The following is a 20,150-nucleotide window of genomic DNA, read 5'->3' on the forward strand; positions in this document are numbered from 1 at the left end:
AACTATGTCTCACAATGATGTGGTGATGATGTAATTGGTTGCAAAAACAAAGTGGTGTCCTATATTGTTGCTTCTTTTGTTCTTGCTGTTTAGTAGGCTCTTCGCTCACATGGAATGAGGTATGATGATTTCTGTAAACCTGGGGAGGGGAGGGGTGGGGCTCAGGCAGAGAGGTTTGTTATTTAGGTAGTTTTTAGAAACCCCTCTTTCCATAATATCATTGGATGGGAAAGGCGCATATGTTTCAGGTTCAACTGGATTCGAGCTCTTGCCATGCTTTCTTTAGAGCCTTCATGAGTTGGACATAGTAAGTGACATCTTCAGCCCAAAAATATATCATCTGTTCAATGCCTATCCCATGGGCTTCCTATAGCCTTTGCCACTTCAGTATGTGGGCATAACATTTGGTGGTCTGTCCCTTGTAGTCTTACCTTCATGAGACCATATTTCTTCTACACAAGGCTGAAAGGTAGGAGAAGAATAACAAAGGGTTTGTGTCAGCTGAATTCCTGACAGAGCAACCACAACTTCCACTTAAAGGCAGGGTGTTGCTCAAAGCTGTGGTAGACTATTGCCACATCCAAGGAGAAGTTAGAGATGAAAGAGTGCAGGGGAAGTCTGCTGAGTTTAAAACACAGGTAACTCCCAGAAAGGTGGGATTAAGTTAGGAAAGGATGTATTTCAGGACTTTTTTTCTTTCAAACATCTGTAACTATCATGCTTTTCAAGGATAAAGTCACTATGCTCAAGACTTCCCCTTGCTAAAACAGTGCTCCTTGCTTCCCTACCAAGTTGTTTCATGGGGTTTGGAATTAAATTAGAAGTGCAAACAGGCCACAGCTGAATGAAGCTCTGAAGAAACTGGTACAAGCAATTCTGGTTGGGGTACGCTTGGTAATAGGGGTGTGTGAAATTTTACCAGCTGTTTCGATTCAACACTGTTTTGACTCATTTCAAGCTCAAAACAGCGAAATTGAATTGAAATGAAGGACTTTGAACAGCCTCAAAACAAAATGAGGATAGTAGAAATGTTTTGAAAGTTTCAAAACATTTTGAGTTTTGAAGCTAGCAGCGAGGTGATGGGAGACAGGGGAGAACCAGGGCTGCGATCAGGCTGGGGAAGGAACTGAGCCCAGTCTCTCAGTTACCCTCCCCAATCCTACAATCGGCTGACTTCCTCTCCCCAGCCTGATCTAGTGCTGGGGATGGGAACTCAGCCCAGCTGGGCTGACTTCCCAACTCCAGTGTGATCGTTGCGCTGGGCTGAGTTCCCAACCCCAACCTGATGATCAGGGCTGGGGAAACAAACTCAGCTCAGCTGAGTTCTGGCTCAGCTGAGTCCAGGCTCAAGCCCGATCCTTGGGCTGGGAAGGTAGATGGGAACCCAACCCAATCTCGCGCTGGGGAGGGGAACTGAGCAATCAGGCTCAGTTTCCTTCCCCAGTCCCAGGCGGCAGCACTGGCTTCCCTCCCTCATCTGGCAGGCAGATCGGGTCCAGCCCTGATCTGCCTGCCAGATGAGAGAGGATGTTTTGAGATTCCCCATTATAGCTAATGGGTGAAATATCTAAACAGCGTAGAAACAGCCTCACTGTTTCGAAGAAGCAAAACAGAACAGCTGTTGCAAATCAAAATAAAATCCGAAACAAAACGCTGTTCCATGGAACCCTCAAAACTCAAGTCAAAACAGAAAGGTGCCATTTCACACCGCCCTACCTGGTAGGCCTTAGACCCTCATTTCAGGGTCCAGGGCAACTGTTTAGTTATGGCTGATGTTCTGAAGAAAGCTAGGAGTATGTTAGGATTAAATCCTCAATTTCCAGAACCAGAAAAAGTGACTGGACTCTGTCCAGATCCAATTGGTTTGGAAGTACATAGGACCAGGACATTTACATTTCTGCATCTCACTCTTAGCTTTAGCAAGAGGGGTGTCTTTTCCATGACCAGGAAGCAACAGTAACCAACACAATCAGCACAAATCCAAAGGACAGGACCTTATTTAAACAGTGCCTCCCCATATGTCATATGCACACACAAGGTAAACAGCCATTCATATTTGTTGAAAGGTATTTTTAAGAGTACAGAGTTAAAAGTCACTCATCCATTCTGATTCACAGAGGGAATCACCCACCATCTCTCCAAGTGCCACCACTTTTAGGTTGCATGTGTTTTTGCATATTATGGAATCCGAAGATGTCTCGCAATTCCCAGTGCTCCTCCTAGAATAAGAATAGTATCAACCAGACACTTCAAGTGCCAGAAGGTCACAGCCATATTGCTGAGCAGTCATTTCTCAATGCTAGACTGAAACGTGTCTCTCCGGTTACCTTTTCTCCCCTGAGGTGCTGTTCCTAGCTTTTGCCAAACCATATAAATCAATGACTACCATGTTATTGTATCAGCATTTTATACCATTCTTACAGCAGGAAAAAAGTGTTAGGAAAAAACCTCCATCCATCCCTTTCCTTTCTCTCTGCGACATGCCCCCTAATGATATATTTTATGAGGTTTTAAACACCTACTTTTTAATTTAGTTTTACCTCCTTCCTCCCCCACATCTGGCTTATGCCAACCACTGTGGTGGGCTGGCTGATGGATTTATGCAACTATTGTATAGTATATTTTGGTGATATCTTGTATATTTTTAGAACATGACATATATTTAACAAGTATACACAATGTGACACATGCCACCCAAAATTAGGGATGCCATCATGGAAATACAGAGACTGTGGCAGGCACCATTAACACATGTCAAAAATCATCAGTGTCCATTTCCATTAGGACACCCAAACACCTGTAAAAAGGAAAAAAATAAGCCCAATCACTTTATCAATGTAAATTCCAGTTCTTGCCTCTTTTATTTTGTTTTATGAAGGCTGCTGGCTCAATATTATATCACTACACCTTACTTTTCAATTTACACAGATTGCTTCTGTTTGTGGTCTTTACTGATAAATGTAGCCAGAAACCTACATCTCTTCTTCAGCTGTCATTTCAGAATTAGAGGTAGCACAGAAGCCAGTTTCTGGTAGCACTTGGCAGGACTTCACCACAACCTGATGGGATTTATGGAGATTAAAATGCAAAGCAAGTTGATATTCAAACACAGAGTAGATTCCAAAGCTAATCAAAAGCAGAAAAATTTAGCTGTCTTATTTTCCCTCTCAGTAAACCTTTCATTTACCTGACCTTTGCTCTTCACCAATATAAGCAGATATCCACTCCTCTCACTCCTCTGCTTCTGACTAAAATTTAATTATTAAAATTATCTAATACGTAGAAAAGCTAAATGAGGCGTACCCGTGCATTTGCGCTATTAGTATCATAAGAACAAAGACCCTTTCCCCAAATCTAAACAACTTACCCCTGTACTGCTAGAAGCGGAAAAAAATCTGGCTTCATGACCTGATGATCACTCCCGCAGGATGTTTCAAAGGAATAATAATAATACTAGGTACATACTTATTCATTCACTGATAGCACTTTTCTTTGTTGAGTGATTTGCTGGTATTAACTAATCTACAAGCTGTCCCTGTTGCACAGATAGACAAGCATTACCATCTTCATTTTACTGAGGCAGAGAAGATAAGTAATTTGTAATCATTCAGACTAGGAGGGTGACTGGGTCTTTGCTCCTCACCTGCTCCCTTCTGTGCAGGATAGCAATCAATTGACTGATTGGAGAGACCAAAAAGGGAGAGAAAAGAGTTTTGATTTTATCTATGTACTCCTCCAAAAACCTGGTGGGGGAACCCATTGGAGTCATTTTTATACTCAGGGACCCCAGGAAAACCCCTCCCATCCTCAGCACCTTTAGATCAGAGAAATTCCTGGATATCTAGTGTGGGTTTCCATTGTCTTTGTTGCAGAAAAATAATACACAAGTAAGTTTGGGGATAGAGCCCTTTGAATGGAAATTGGTAGAATTTCTGAGCATCTGCCTTGAAAAATGCTTTCTTCATAGGCTGGGTGGACAGATACATTTCAAAAGGTTCATCAGTGTGTATTTTCTTCTACTTTTCCCTGACATACAGTCTGGGGTGTGCTAAGGATCATCCTGAAAGAATTTAGGATTCTAGGATCTCAAACTCTTTTTATCTCTGGTGATTGGTTATGTTTGATACATTAGTGCAGGAAGACTGACTTCCTTCAGCTCCCTGGCTCTGTGTCCCGAGCTTTTTCTTTGTATAAAAACCTATCCTAGTAAACGTGAAATGAAAGATATTTATAGTACAATTTGTTTGCCAAAAAAAGTCTTATTCTTTCATCATGCATTGATCTTTTTCACTTTGCCTTTGTTCTCCTGTTAACGCTCGCAATTGGCTACATTGTACTGCACAGAATAAAACACATGCTGGATGGGCTTGTCAATGTGTCAAGCTTGAAAATCTATGATTGAAGATTATGTTACTCATTAGTCACTGCAAGTCAAATAACAGAACAGTATTCTCTGGCTAATTTTCTAAACATCATTCCTTTTCTTTTCTATGATGTCTCTGGAAGGTGGAGGAAGAAATAACAAAACTATAAATAAGTAAATTACTAATTTACTACACAGAGCAATTTTTATGTTGTGGATAAGCACTCAATAATTTCATCTTCATAACTGTTTTCTATGAAATTTTGCCTTCAAATACTGTGGGAAACACCAGTAACAGCTATATCAATGGTTATAGTGTACAGCACATGGACAGATATTTATTGGGGTGTGCAAAGCGGGCCCTGTTTGATTCGGCTTCAGATTGGGCTTGAATCGAGGGCAGTGATTTGATTCGTTGATTCGGATCACTGTCCCTGATTCGATTCAGCTAAATCTAAATCTGAAGATTCGATGCTGATTCGGAGAATCAGTGATTTAGACATAGACACAGCTTTAAATGTTTTTCTACATATCTCAAGGTACCAGCACGGCTCATGAACACTGTGATGGTGGGGCAGATGGAGCGTCCCACAGGAGTGTGGGCCCCCCACCCCCCCATGTGCTTGGTGGTGAACTCGGAAGTGAACCAGAAGTACTTCTGGTCCACTTCTGGGTCTGCCGGGGAGCACACGGGGGGCCCTTGCTGCCCCCCAGCTTGGTAATCGACTACAGGAGGACCCTGGGTCCCCCCCCCCGATCCAGGAGGCACCAGTTGCCAAGCCAGAGGGGGCATGGGGGGGGTCTGCTGCCAAGTACGCTGGGGAGCCCCTCACACGTCTGTGGGACGCTCCATGTGCCACAGAATCAGGCCGAATCGCCGCTGAATCGAATCAGGGAAGCTTCATACAGCCCTAATAGCTATCACTACAATATATTTAATCTCTTAAAAACAATGACAAGAGCATATCATATGAACAATAAAATTGATGCAACTATAACATTTGTGGCATCAGCAACAGCCTTAGCACTAGGAATATATTTAGATTTTTTCCTCAGCAGTATATGGTAGATTTATGGTATTATTTTTACCAGATTTTCATATCCATTTTCATCAGCTAATTTTCAAAAAAGTTATTATTAACCTTTAAGGTATGAGTCATCTATGCATAACACTCTGTTATCTTGTTTCTTTTTAATTCCCAGGTCACTGAACCAATAGAAGCAAAAGGTAGCTTCAGCAATAGGCTAGTCGATCATATCAATGCAGCAGCTGTGCCTACACACCTTGTTAAGGTTTAGTTGAAGAATAATAATTCTTTGAAACCTCATTGAACGGTATCCCATCTACTTGAATGGCTTTCAAATTATTAGATATTATCATGGGCAAGTACATTCCTTTTTCAGTTTATTTGTGCACATAAGTGCTGGGAACAGGCTTCTTCTTGGTCTACAGTTGTTTTAGAAATCCCAGCCTCTGGTTATTGCTAAGAAAACCCCCTTGGCTATGAACTAACTACACCTGATCCAAAGCTCATTGAAGTTAATGGGAGCCTTTTTATTTTCTTCAGTGAGCACTGGAGGAGGTTTCATGGATCAGGTGGGTAAAATCATTAGGCACCTTTATTTTGTACTGCAAAGTTCCTTCGGACTGCATTTTGGATTGCAAAGTTCCTATGCTAGAGTTTCTCTATACACTCAGGAAAAACCAAGTTTGAATGTGCAAGTACCTGAAAGCTGTTCCATTTTGATCCAGATGACCAAACTCCACCTATGTAGCCAAAAAACCTGACCAAGCTGGCATTCTCTGAGGACACCTAATATACACTGCTACCATTGGATATAGCCAAACATGCTGCTGGCTGCATTGCAACCTTCACTTTTGTCCAATAGTCTAGTGGGAAAAGTATTTGCTCAGGAATTGTAGGCCAAAGTTTTAGCAGTGCTTAATATACAATGCAAGTCAAGCACGTCAGCTCCTTCGAGGGGTAGGTCAGACACTCTCCTGAATATTTGCTGTTGGCAGCCTTCAGACTCTAAATCACCCTTTGTGGGTGCCTACCTCCCCCTCCAGTTCTGAGTAGAGCTCCTATGTGCCCCAAACCAGTCAAGTGGAAAGGTCTTCCTGGGGCCCTTAACCTCTCAAGTCATTACCTTAGTGTAGACACCTAGAGAACCAATTTCAGGCTACTCCCATGTAAGAAGGCTGCATAAAAATGAAACAATGGAAATTTGTAGTTTGCACTGCCAAGTACCAAATTGGTGGCAAGTTACAAAGGTCAAAAATAGGAAAAATTGTGGTATATTTTCTCTATGAATATTTTAGTTAAAATTTGAAATGCAGAAATGTTCAGCTAAAAGTTTGCGTCGCAACCGAGCTTTAAAACAATCAAAAGGATTGCAAAGCCTTAAAAAGGGCAAAAATGCTTTCTTTGTGCATTTTATGCAGCAAATATGTTTCCAGACCCAGTGCAAGCTTGAGACACAATACTTCCCATTGTCTCTGAAAAGCTTTAGCCCTGAACCTGTGAAGACTTTCTCTTGGTCTGAATGAAAACTCAGTATGTTTAAAGTTATGTCTACTCATCAGTGTTTCTAGTGCTTGGGCATGATGTTATAATGTAAAGCTTTGATAATACAACTTGAAGACTAAGGACAAAAATAAGCTGCTACAATAATATCAATAGCAATAATTGTAAATTAGCAGGTATAACAATATTAGGATTGCTAATTATCTCAATAAATCCTTGCTCGTGGCAACCAAATGCATCCTGTTGTTCTGAAGTAAAAATGAAGAGACTATGTTTTGAGGCACTTGAATACCAACCTATTGCTTCCATAAATAACAATAGATCCAAAGTGAGCTATGTATGCATGCTGATAAGCTCCTCATTAAAAACAAATTTATTGATAGTAGAGTTGTCTATTAACATACCATGATATATAGACAGTGGGATCATATATAATTTAAGCTGTTCTCACTCTACAAAACAGACAACTGAACAAATATAATTGATTCATGTATTGCAATTTTTGTTCCATTAGTTAGAATATATATCCAAAATTGAAGATGTCAATCAAATGAAATGAATGCATGCTTTCATAGAGTGTTGTGATTCCTTTTATTAAACTAAGAAAAAAAATCAATCACCATTTTTATATTCAGATTCAAAAAGGGCATGACTCCTGCATGCTATGTGGCAATAAATATACATGTTTATTTTAGTCCTGTTAGAAAATTACTTGGGATAACTCATCTATTTAATGTGTAAGCAAATAAGCTAGTTATGGCAGAAGTACCTATAATCATTTTTAACAAATAGTTTCATCAACATGTCAGTACAATGCAGTGTAGACCCTTACACCAATTTTACCCTCCATTGACTTCAGTAAAGTTACACTGGATTTACCCCGGTTCAAATGAGACAGGAGCCACATATTTATATATATTCAGTTGTTGATGTCTGCCTATTGAATTGCTAGATGAATAATGCTGAAAGGCAAACATTACAAGTTATTCCTGTATTTGGAATAAAAATATAGGTAGTGACTCTCATTTCTAGTGTTGTGTAAAACTATTCTGTGAGCAGTTTTTTTTTTGGAAGAAATAAGTGAATGCAATTTTAACAGCTTAAAAAATTGAAATAGCTACTTTCCACCAATGGGCTGAAGTTGCAAAGACTTAAACATGGGCATCTCTAAAAGTTATTTGTAAGGTCAGACCCGTAGAGTATGTCACACACAATGGGTACATCTACACATTGCCGTATGGTGACATTGCTACAGCATCATGTTTTAGTACTTCCTTATGGAAATACTAAAGCATGGCACAGTATGGGCGGGTACTATGCTGCATGTGTGGTGCATGGGTAAATATCATCCCAACGTCATCAGTCACATGTAGACGCATATGATAGCTACATTGCCATAGCACGCCATGCAGCAATGTAGCATGTTGCTATGTCACCGTAGGTCAATGTATAGACACATCCAATGGGTATCAATTCAAGCAAGGGCTGCATTTATTAAAAAAAACAAATAAACAAACAAAAAAATCCACCTTTCACAAGAAGTGAGGGAAGAGGATAAAGTGAAGGAGCCAACTGTTCAGATAAAGCAAGAGACAAGCAGGATGAGAACATTTTTTTTCTCCCTCTCCAAATAAGGGTGTCTACCGCTTCATCCATGCCATTCCCTATCAGTTCAGGTATTATGCTCTATGCTCAGCACTGTAATGTGAGAGTGACTGGTGATCCTTCAGAAACATGGCATGCAATGCCAAAACCATTATCAAGAGCACTGTACCCAAACCAGTGGTTTATTGGATTGTGGCTTTTTGAAGGTACCAGAAGATGCTTTCAGTTTCCGCCCACCTCTCCTGACATGCAGCGGACCAGTCTGTACACAAGTAAAGTTTGCATATCTATAGCACATTAACAGAACATTAATCCAGGCCCCTTCTTCTTGAAATGGAGTTCTTGTCTGCCTATATGTGTTCTTGCATTATGGCAGCTTGGTATTTCCTACCGACCTAGTCGGAGCTTATGTTTGGTACGTTTTACACACGCAATGAAAAGAGAGTCCTCGCCCCAAACGGCTGTGTTGCAAAGCCCTATTCACATTTCATGGTACCTTAGCACAAGTTCTACTGAAATCAGTGGAATTATTTGTATTGTAAGCTTCTGCTTGGTGATACCTACATATCATAAGCTATCTTCCAGAATTTCGTTATTGCCTTAATTGGATGTAGGTGCTTTATGGGCTAATAAGCTACCGTGATAAGAGATTTACATGTTGGATGCAGAATTTTATAACACTGATATCTGGCAACATGCCTCCATTTTTCCCATTATTAATTTGGGGTACAACACTAGGAATTCCAGAGTGATTTAGAAAGCCTCATAATACAGTCCTGAGATTTCTAGAGATCTTCCAAGGAAAGTAAAAGCCTAGAGAAACCATAAAGGGAGAAAAAAAGAAGGAAAAAGCCCTATGGCTTTCCTGTTTCATCATCTGGGCAGAACTCCAGTCAGCATCCTGCAAAGTAAAACCACTGGGGCAAGCTGTGCCATACTTTGAAAGAGGAGTTCCTAACAAAAGCAGAAGCACAATTGAACAGGAGAGTCTGTGCAAAGTCCTACAGTGAAAGATAGACTCTTCCTTTGAAAAAGAAAGCATGTAAGCCTATGAAGCCTTTTCAATCTTGCCTGATAAAAAATATGTGTACGAAAGGCTAAACAGTAAGTTCCCTACCACATCTCCACTGTTTGAACACAGTACAGCTCCCAGGCCACTGCACAGGGACATTTGGAAAATGTATGCACAGTACCAGGACCCTCACAGGCTGTGAAGATCTATAGGAAAATGCTTAACATCACAAAGTGCTTTTGTATATATTGTTTCCAGGTCCTAAGGCCACTGGCATTAGGGATTTCTGAGCAGAGAGACGAGGTTAGCCGTGTTCGCCTGAAGTCAGGCTGAAGGCAGGGCTATAGACTAGCTAAATCAGAGATGTGTAGCACCAGCTTTCATGAGCCTGAGCTCATTTAACCAGATGACATCTTGCAGATGCTTGCCTCAGGTCAGGGCGTGACAATGTGAAATGGGTGCCCAGGGAATCTCCTGCAGTGGAAGTCCCAGGGCATGCAATAAGCACAGACGTCCCTCCCTATAAGGCATCACAAACTGTCGTGCACCTTTGAACTGCTGGAGCATGGCAAGGGGCAAGGCCATCTGTTTACTAGTAACTTATGGTGGCACAAGGATCTGTTTGAACCCTCTAGGTCACATTTCTCCCCCAGAAAGTCCTGACTATACTCTGGCCCTAATTCAAAGGGCTTAGCTTAGCTTTCTAATAAATCCTGTACTTTTACTGTAACTAAATTCCATATAGTTCAGATTGAAGAGCAAAATGGAGTTCAGTAATCTGTAGGTAGTAAATCTAATGGTAGGATTGCTGCCTATAAAGACTTGTATTTCACCTCATATAGTTTTATAGTTTCATAGTTGTTATGGGCTGGAAGGGACCTTACAGATCATTGGGTCCAGACCCCTGGAACTTGGGTAGGGAAGACTGCTGGGATCAGATGACCCCAGCAAGGTGGGCGTCACAGCATTTTTTGAAGATCACCAGGGTGGAGAGGAGTGGCTCCCAAATTTTTCAGCCAAAGGACCATTGCCAGTCTTCAGAATTCCTCATAGATCCTTATGCACCCTTATCACCAGACTTTTAGTTAGAAAGATGTGGGACTGAGTGAAATTTTGTGGCCAGCTGTGGAAAGGTTACCATGACCTTGCAGAGACCAGGGGTCTGGGGACTGTAGTTTGGGAAGCACATATAATCAAGTTCTAGAAACTCAGTTAAAGACATTTTTAATCAACATACACCTATGTATATTTTTTTTTTTTTACCCAGAAGTACTCTTTTAGCATAAAATTATAATGTTAAGATAGAAAAGCGGGCAAAATTATCATCTCTTCTGTCTAGAAAATTCATGCTGTCACTGAAACACAAAGAACTTAATTTTTATGGCTGAGTGAAACTTATATACAATAATATAACTGGGATATTAGCTTATAATCTGTAATATGATTATAGGATCTTGGGTATCTTATTTCTTTAAAGATCAATGGTTGTGTTAAAGGCAAAACAGACAAAACAGTCTTTATTATGTCCAATTAACATGGTTATCAATAATTGTTTTCCAGCAGAGAGAAAGCTTGGGAAACATATTGTGTTTGAACTTGGCTCTTTCCAGCTTATGCAGCAATGGACCAAGCTGAGCCTAACCAGTGCCTGGATGCACGGTGAGGCTGGGAGGAGGCATAAAGTCTTTTTATTTTACATCCCAGCGTAGTATGAAAGCAGTTGTCGAGTCTGCATTTTCTGAACAAAAGGACTGTTCTTTCCTGATGCCCTTGCAGATCTTAGTACCTTGAAAAGATAGGGGGAAGGGGAAGCAAGCACACATGCTACGTGGCAGTAGGGTGGGGAGGGAAGATGAGGAACATTTTCTCAGAATTGTAATTAAGAACATTTTGACTGCAGCTGGTTAGACCTGGATTAGAAGAAAACCCTCTGGACATCATAACTTCAACCCAGAAAAGAAAAACAAAACACCTTTAGTCGTCAGAAAAGAATGGAGAATTGTGGGGTCATCCTGCGGGAGTGTGTAGGCCTCAGGGCATGAAAGATGCAGTACATTGCATTATGTACCTTAGGTATATTACACGATGATGTACAATGCATTTCATAATGTTGTGGTCAACAGATGGCTAGAAGAGTTAGCAGACCATCAGTGCATGGTATTGGAGGCGGGATAGTCTTCTCTACCAGGTCATTTTGAAAACTCATATGACTCATAAGTCATCACGGTAAACCGGCATTACTGGTTCCCTTCGAAAGTGGAAGGAAGAAAAGCTGTGACCCCCACTTAACATGAGACCACGAGAAAGGAATGGTTTTCTGCACACTTGTTGTCCATTCATAGGTACAATATTGTGTGGGTTACAAGTAAAAAGCAAGCCCTAATTGTCATACTCGATCGGATAGAAAGGATGACACCACAGTGCTGATAACATATGATTGTATTATTATTAATGAAGATATTTTATTTTATTCTTATTAAAAGAATGTGGAGGCCACAAGGAACTTAGTATTCATTGTTTTTTAAACCTACAAAAAAAAGTATTTTTTCGGTTAGTTAAAAATGACCTTATTTTTAAAAGAAACAGCATTAGCTCTGACCAGAAATGTCAATGCTGGTATAAACCCACCCGTAAGAATATAGATTTTCTTAGACATAAGAAGACAGAAATTCAGTTCCCTTCACATCTCCTGCTTGGGCAGCCCACGAGCCATATCACTTCAAACACTTCTCTTTTTGTGGCTCTTGCTGAAACTGTGAACACATACCACCCCAAAAGTGTGCTAATGCAGCACAGAGGGCCTGCTTCTCCCCAGGTAGGTTTTTCATAGTGATTTCAATTGCTTTTTCTTCTTTAACCTATCCCTTTTTTAAGGTTTCAAGGCCTTTATTGGCCTATAATCCTGTCAATGATGAATTCCGCTCATGCTTATCCAGGCCTGTTCTGTTTTGTTCCCAAATGGTTTCTGCACCTGCTTCACTTTGTTTTTGAAATACCATAAGAACTTTCCCATAATATTTTGAATGAATACTAAGCAGAGAGAGAGAAAAAAAATAGATAAAGTACATCCATAGCAGGGAATTTTACCTTTCCATTCTATTTCCAAGCCTAAACTTCAATATTCCTGTAATTTAATAGGTGATTGAAACTGGAAGGATGGTAGTAAGGGGACAAGATGGGATGTCAAGCTCCTGCTATACCACAGGCTTCATGAGTAGCAGTGGGCAGGTCATGTCCCCATTTGGGGAAAAAAGAAAACAAAAGAGGATAGCAGCACTGCCCTGACTCAGGAGGATGCACAGGGACGTTTGGATAAATACAGCAGGGGTTATGATGTGCTTAGATACTAAGTATGTAGGGGGCTGAGTTAAATCATAGGGCTGTATCTTTCATATATGTGCCCATAGGTTTGAACCACTTTGGTTCTGCAAACCTTTACTCATGTCTGTCCGAGCAATGTTAGAGGATGCCTTACGTTCCTAAAGTTACTCAGATGTGTAAAGTTGCTCAAGTGCCCAGGGGCTTGCAAGATGCTGGCCACAAATTTGATTTTACTGATATTTAATCAGGCAGCAATTGGCTTTTTTTCCTTTCTGTTCCTCATGTTTCACTACTGATACACTACGAACTGGATCTTCCACTGGTGGAAATTGGAGTAACTCTCCCTGGTTATTCTGCCAAGTTATTCTGGTTAGCAGAGTAACCCAGCTTGATTTACATCATCTGAGCATCTGGCCAGTTTGCTGACTCCAGTGTAATTCTTCACTTTATTCTTTATTTATTTAGATAGACTCATGCCTTTCATTGTTAAACACTTTTGTAGGGCCTTAGTAGTTTTTTGGTTGGAAAATTGGTAGGTCTATGATTTCTGACTTGTAAGGAAAAAAAGATTTTTCTCCTTCTTCCCTCCTCCTCCCCCCACCAACAAACATACCCATTTTGGCAAGCCTGTTATTTGAGAGGAATTTCAGGTACAGGAGGGAATTTCCTTTCAAGGTTACAGGGAGTACACGCACCTTCTGCTTTCCACCAGTATTTTGGTGGTCAGGGACCTGAACTAGGATCTCCATCATATGTGATCTGAATAACAAGCTAGCACTATTCTAAAAGCATGCCTTTTCTGCCTCATTTTCTTTGAAAAGAAGACGCTCAAAAGGGCTTGATCTTTGACATCTCAAGAGGAAAAAAGATTTATAGAAAGGAACGACATTGCTCACCCATCTCTTTCCAGGATGCTGTGGGTTATGGTTGGTTTTTCCTCTCCCCGCTGTTTATAAAAGCAAATTTTGACCCAAAATGTTATATGTGTGTGCATGTGTGTATGTGTGCAGATGCATGTGTTATGCGTGTGTGTCCTCCTTTTCAAATCAGTTTGTAACAAAGGGATGGAATAAACAAAGGAAACCTTGAGTCCATAACAATTTAGACTGGTCCTTTTTCAATGTGGAGTTTGAACAATGTGAAAAAACCCCAATCGTTGTCTTTTTGGTGCTTTATTTGACACTTGTACCATGTAAGCTGTTTAAAACGTCTGCCAGTAGCTGGGCTAATACATTGTAACGGAGATTTCATCCTTTTTCTGCAGCAGTGGAAGTCATTCAAGTGAACGAAAATAATGAATGTTATAGAGAAGGTAGATAGGGTGCTGCTATTCAGCTTTTTACATACTGCAAGAACAAGGGAGACATTTCAGTAACACTGAAGAGATAAAACTGATAAAAAAGAAATATTTTTTCCCCATATAACATACAATTTGGCTGTAGGATTAATCATCATGAGAAGCAAGCTGTGCAAAAGGATTAGGAATTTGTTTGGAAATCAACTTACCCAGAATTTTAATAGTAAAAGGCGAAAGATTTATGCAATCTGAAAAGAAAACTATTAAAGAAGTGTTGGGAAAGAGGAAGGAAAAAAGAAGAAGCTCTCATCCATCCAAGTGCGTACCAACTTTTAACTACCAGAAGCTAGGAAGAAACTTTTCTTCTGCGATTATCCCATAACTACTTATGGAAAGATTCTTTGTACTTTTCTGCCTATTGGGAATCATTACTTCTTATGAAGCAAGCTACCAAAGGACAGGATCATTAGTCTGTTCCACTATGACAATGCAGTAAAAGTTCCTTATGGAATGAAACGTGCTCCAACAACCTTTTGCTAGTCCTCAGTGGAAAAATGTATTTCACCCTAAGACTCGATTGAACTGTCACCGAAATCCTAATAAGCGTCATTTATTGTCTTCCCTAGCACCATATCCTTGTAGGGTATTCATCGCCATGCAGGTAAATGCAAGGAAATATTTAAATGGGAAACCAGAGGGATTTTTAAAACTCCCCCGTGCAGAGTTCCACTGGGACAGCATTAATTTGAATTTACAGATCATATTTTTAAATAGCTATTCCCTACAGTATATGCAGGCAGGAAAGCTTTCCTAAAAGATGCAGCTTCATTATATAGAGGCAACCAAAATGATGAGATGCCAGTATAGTAATTAGCACATTAGTATAGATACGTATAATATGTTGCTTTCTTGTAATTGTTTGATGAAACGTGTGGTAGTTTGGAGAGTAGTTCTGAAATGGATAGTCATTGGAAAAGTACTAAAACATTACAATCTGGGGAAGACTAATTTGCTTAAATTAATATAACATCATATTGTGCAACTTCTGGAACAGATAAGGTACCTGATTCTTCATTGCTCTGTACGTTCCATAGAAACATATGCCACTGCAAAGTGCCAGTCTGATTTGAGCATGTCTTTTATACTGGTGGGGATGTCTTCATGTGGTATAGCTTACTTGTGAAACAGGTCAAGAATTAAATAAGTGGTATCTTAGGGCTAGAGTCTACTATTTACAGGAACTGGGTATTACCCTTGTGATAAATGAAAACTGAAGTAGCTTATCTCCAAACAAAATATCTAACTGACCTTGACTCCCATATTTCAACTGCTCTTGCTCAGACCGAAATTATAAAAATTACTTCCTTTTGGTTATAAAACATCATGCAGAGCTATAACACTATACTAATATATATTAAGGAAGGAAACGCTCACGGCATATGGTTAAAATCTGGTTTTGCCACAAGTTCCCATAAGAGACAATGCTTGTACTGTCTGAAAAACAGATCGCATTTTAAAAGAACCACTGTCTGGTTCCCAATTGCCACATTGTTCCAGTATCTACATCCTAAGTATAAGGGTAGTTCACTTCCCCATATGTGCTGTCTCAGCTGTGATGATGGGCAGGCTGAGGGATAAAGTAAAGCCTCCACATATTCCTACCCTTTCCTGCTTACTTGTGTGGGAGAGAAAGTTGCTTTCTGTGGTATGGGTAAATGGTACAGGGTGATGAGGCATATTCACATCTCTTTTTTGCATAAGAGTATAAGCTTCTAGTCTATTTATGCAATTAAAATACTTGGAAACTGCATGCGTGCATACACATTGTGCGTGCGTGTGTGTGTATGTGCATACATGCACATGGAAAATAATGTTACAGTGACTGAGAAGCAGTGCTGGTTTCCCATGGGAAAAAATAGACAGTCAAAGATAGCCTTCACTTCAGGTTGAGGAACAGTTTTGTGCCATTTGAATTGCACCAAATTTAACAAATTCTATTGACTTAATTTAGTAAACTGAATAAATCAGGATGATGAGTTGTGAATTCCATATATAGCAACCTAGTTCCCCCAAAATAGAATTATTCCCCATTTCCAAGTAACAATAATCTGCACATTTATGACTCTTAATGACTAGATCAAGTGGAAAAACCAAATGCATATCCATCAGGGAATGTATGCATAGTTAATTAAGTCTGAAATAATAAATGCCCGATTTCCACAGGATAGGGTAAACAGCCAATTAAAATAAGATGCAGTATACACTTTTCCTACTCATTAGTCAAAGCATAAAGCATTTTAACATTTCCTAAATAATTTACTTGTATTAAAATAAAGTGAAAAGCTTAAAACATTAATAGGTACTTTACAATTCTGTAGTCAATAACTTGCTATATGAAGGTAATGTAAATAATTTATGGCTCTATTCAGCAAAAACTGTCTGCAGCTTTCTGCACTGCAGGATCCCACCGAAGCCATGGAGCAGGCACCCAGCCAACCTATTCCAAATCACGATTAAATCCATGGCTGCTGAGCAGCAGAAACCTCCAGTGACATAAAGCTCTTTCCTTCGGTGCTTAATCCTGGAAGGTACCGAGTGCTTTCTACAAGGTCGTGTGATCTCTCTGCTTCCACTGAAGGCAATAGTTCTCAGGATCTTGTAACATCAGGCCCTATGTTGGAGTGATTTGGTGGTTTCATAGTTTCTAGGGTCGGAAGGGACCTGAGCAGATCATCGAGTCTGACCCCCTGCCGTGGCAGGAAAGAGTACTGGGGTCAAATGACCCCAGCAAGGTGTTCGTCTAGCCTCCTCTTAAAGACCCCCAGGGTAGGAGCCTGCACCACTTCTCTTGGAAGTCGGTTCCAGATCCTAGCCGCCCTGACCGGGAAGTAGCGCCTCCTGATATCTAATTTGAATCTACCCTCTGCCAGCTTGTGACCGTTATTCCTGGTAGTGCTCGGGGGAACAGGGACTCCCCCAAAGCCTGCTGGTCCCCTCTGACTAGTTTGGTTCATTAACTGTCTGTTAAATGCATTCACTAGATCAAGGCAGTACACCAAATGTGCCGAATGGATTCCCCAATGTGCAGAGGGGCAGAAGGCCGTGGCTGTCAAGGAGCTGGGCTGCCTGTCCACTGATGCCTGCCAGGCGGGGCTCACCCCCTAAGCGACCGTGAAGAGTGGGGGGCTACTTCCCTCCCCGTGCAGGCCCACCGCTGCCTCTCTCCCTGTTCCCAGAGCTGCAGAGTGCACTGTGCCCCTTGTCTGGTCCCTGCCTGCCAAGCTCTTTCCTGTTGAATGAACAGAACGATTCAAAGCAGGTATGCTTTATTGATTCATGGATATTTACTTTATTGATTTTAACATGTAATTTTATAAAGCTTTGAACAGCATACTGTTGTTACTAAATGGTCTGCCCCCCCCCCTTTATTTGGTGCAATCCCCCAAATTTTAAATTGATAACATTGGAAAGAAATGCTTAAAAAATAAACATTGATGTTAAGGTTTCTTAGGCCATCAACTTAAACAAGTGTAGCCTGAACTTCCATACGACCAGTGCCAAAGGATAAAGCCTTCTCCAAAACCCCCAGCAGCAGTCCTGGATTATCATGAGAAGAATCTGAGCCTGTATTGTCAGCATCACTTTCCAGTACAACGAGTGATGAAAACACGTGAGCGTGTTTAAATAGAAGCTTTTTGGGTGTTTTTACACTTAGCAAGAGCTTGGTTCTGAAAACAAAGCTCACAATCAAGGCGGTGGGCATTTCAGAAGTGCCAAGTTTGCAGGCCTAGAATAAAGACAGGGTTAATTGAATTAAGAAAGCGAAAGAAATTTAAAAAAAAATGCTCAGTAGAAACTTGCTTGTTCTAACTGACTAGCAGTTGGCAGGTGGGAAGTGGTGATGAGAGGGGCTGTAAAATAAAGGAGTGTTTTTATTACAGATAGGTAGTAGATGATACAAGTTGGCAGGATTCTAATTAGGCCATCAATTTAGGGAGCCAAATTCATCCTCTTGTAATTCAGCTGAGGTCAATGGAGTTACACCAAGGATCAATTTGGTGCAACATTTCTTCTAAGCTGACTCGGCTGTGGAAAATAGGTCTTTTCAGTTATAGACTAAGGAAAAGATCTGCAAAGATATGTAGGTTCTTTAAAGTGCAAAAAGTGGAGTTAGGTGCTTAACATGCTAAGGCACTTTGGACATGCCTGTAGGTACTTTAGGGGTGTAGGTTGTAGCCTTCTTGGTCTAAGGATATAGGCAGACAAGGTAAGATATCAGATTCACTCAAAGGACCTTGTCTGTCTAGGTACTTTAGATACTTGAATGACTTGGAAAAGCTGTTCTTAAATCCTCCTCATATTGAATAGTAACTCACTCTACAAGCAGTTCCATTTTGATCCAGACATGTTGCCTCAGGTTCCTATAACAAAATCAGCAGCAGAGTTAGGCACTCCAGTGGGATGACTTACAAATGTGAGGTGACTCACTGTTAACACAGGTGACAAAATCTTTATAAATACACTTGTCTCAGCACTGTTCCCGCAGACATCTCTAGAAATCATGGGTGAAATGAATGCCTGTGCTAAGGGCCAACACAAAGAATATGTACTAGCTTGATCCTACTTTTCAAGGGTCAAATGGGATATAAACAGTGCCAGAGCTCTCTGCACAAACATGAATTTTCCCTTTTGTGGTCTGAATTACAGACTTACAAAACACAATGGGAGCTTCAGCTGTTCTCAGCTCAGATTTTCCCCTGAAAATGAAAGTTTGTGATTAACTTTGTGTTTGAACATGATGTAAAATTGGCTCATCTGCACTGATGTCAGAGGGCTGCACCTAATTCAACTGGGGGATATGGCCTTTCCTGCTATTAAAATACATTTTGGCAATGTATTGCCTTTCCCCAGGATTGCTGATATCTATTGTGAGACTGTAATTTAAGTAACACTCCATTCTACTGTATACAAATACAAATGGAATAGTTTCTTTCCCTGACTTACAAATAGCCTCCCAATATTTTCTATAACATAGAGCACTGAGCCTTGTGAACTTTAAAATCTGCTATCCTCTTTGCTATTTGTCCAACGTGTAATGTGTGTAATATGGTAACACTAATATGCACTTACATTTACTTCTTGTCTCGTCCATATTTTCCAGTGTGTGAATACAAAAATGCGTGCAGGGTTTTGTGTGACTGACTTAGATAAACCAATCTCACGCTGGAAGTCAGAACATCATTTGCTATTAGCCATGCATATATAATAGATTACCACTTCTAAACCGGGTGTGCACTTTTTCATGACCCCTTTTGCAGTGTAGATAAAATTTCCTTATACAACTGGTATAAGACAAATGTCAACCCTCTCAAGAATGCCTGACACTCACCTGCCAAAAAAGCCATGTATGGCAAGCTGTCAAATGGAGTATGCTTTCACGGCACACCAAAGAAGCAGTATAAGGACACCCTAAAGGTGTCCCTAAAGCGTTTCGGTATTGATCCAGTCATGGGAGCAAATCGCTCGTGACCGTCCATCCTTCCCAAATCCAGAACACAGCATTGGCCTTTGAAGAGCAACCCACGGCAGAAGCAATGAAGAAACACGAGGCCAGGAAAACAAAAACCTCCCGTATCCAGTCCTCATTGCTCTCCTGCCCTTGCTGCAGCAGATTGTTCAAAGCAAAAGATGAACTTATAAGTTGCCTATGTACTCACGTGACCTAGCCTCCACCCCGTACGCTCTCTTCCCTTTCCCTTTTATCTCCTTTTCTCCCTTCTCCTTCCCTTTTTCTTTCCCACTTCTTTTCTCTCTTCCCCACCCCCCATGTTCGATGCGGTTGTCTTCACCTATAAAGGACAAAAGTATATATATAAGCTCTTCAAGAATAATTACTTAAAACTGCCTTTTACCATGAAACCCTGGTAACATCTTACTACATGTCAGATTTACAGCTCAGACAATATATAGAAACATGGCATTTGGTCAGAACAGCTTTTTAGATTGTTTAGATGCTAAAACCAT

This window comes from Gavialis gangeticus, unplaced genomic scaffold (genome assembly GCF_001723915.1).
Source record: "Gavialis gangeticus isolate Ggan-Ray unplaced genomic scaffold, GavGan_comp1, whole genome shotgun sequence".
Classification (NCBI taxonomy): domain Eukaryota; kingdom Metazoa; phylum Chordata; order Crocodylia; family Gavialidae; genus Gavialis; species Gavialis gangeticus.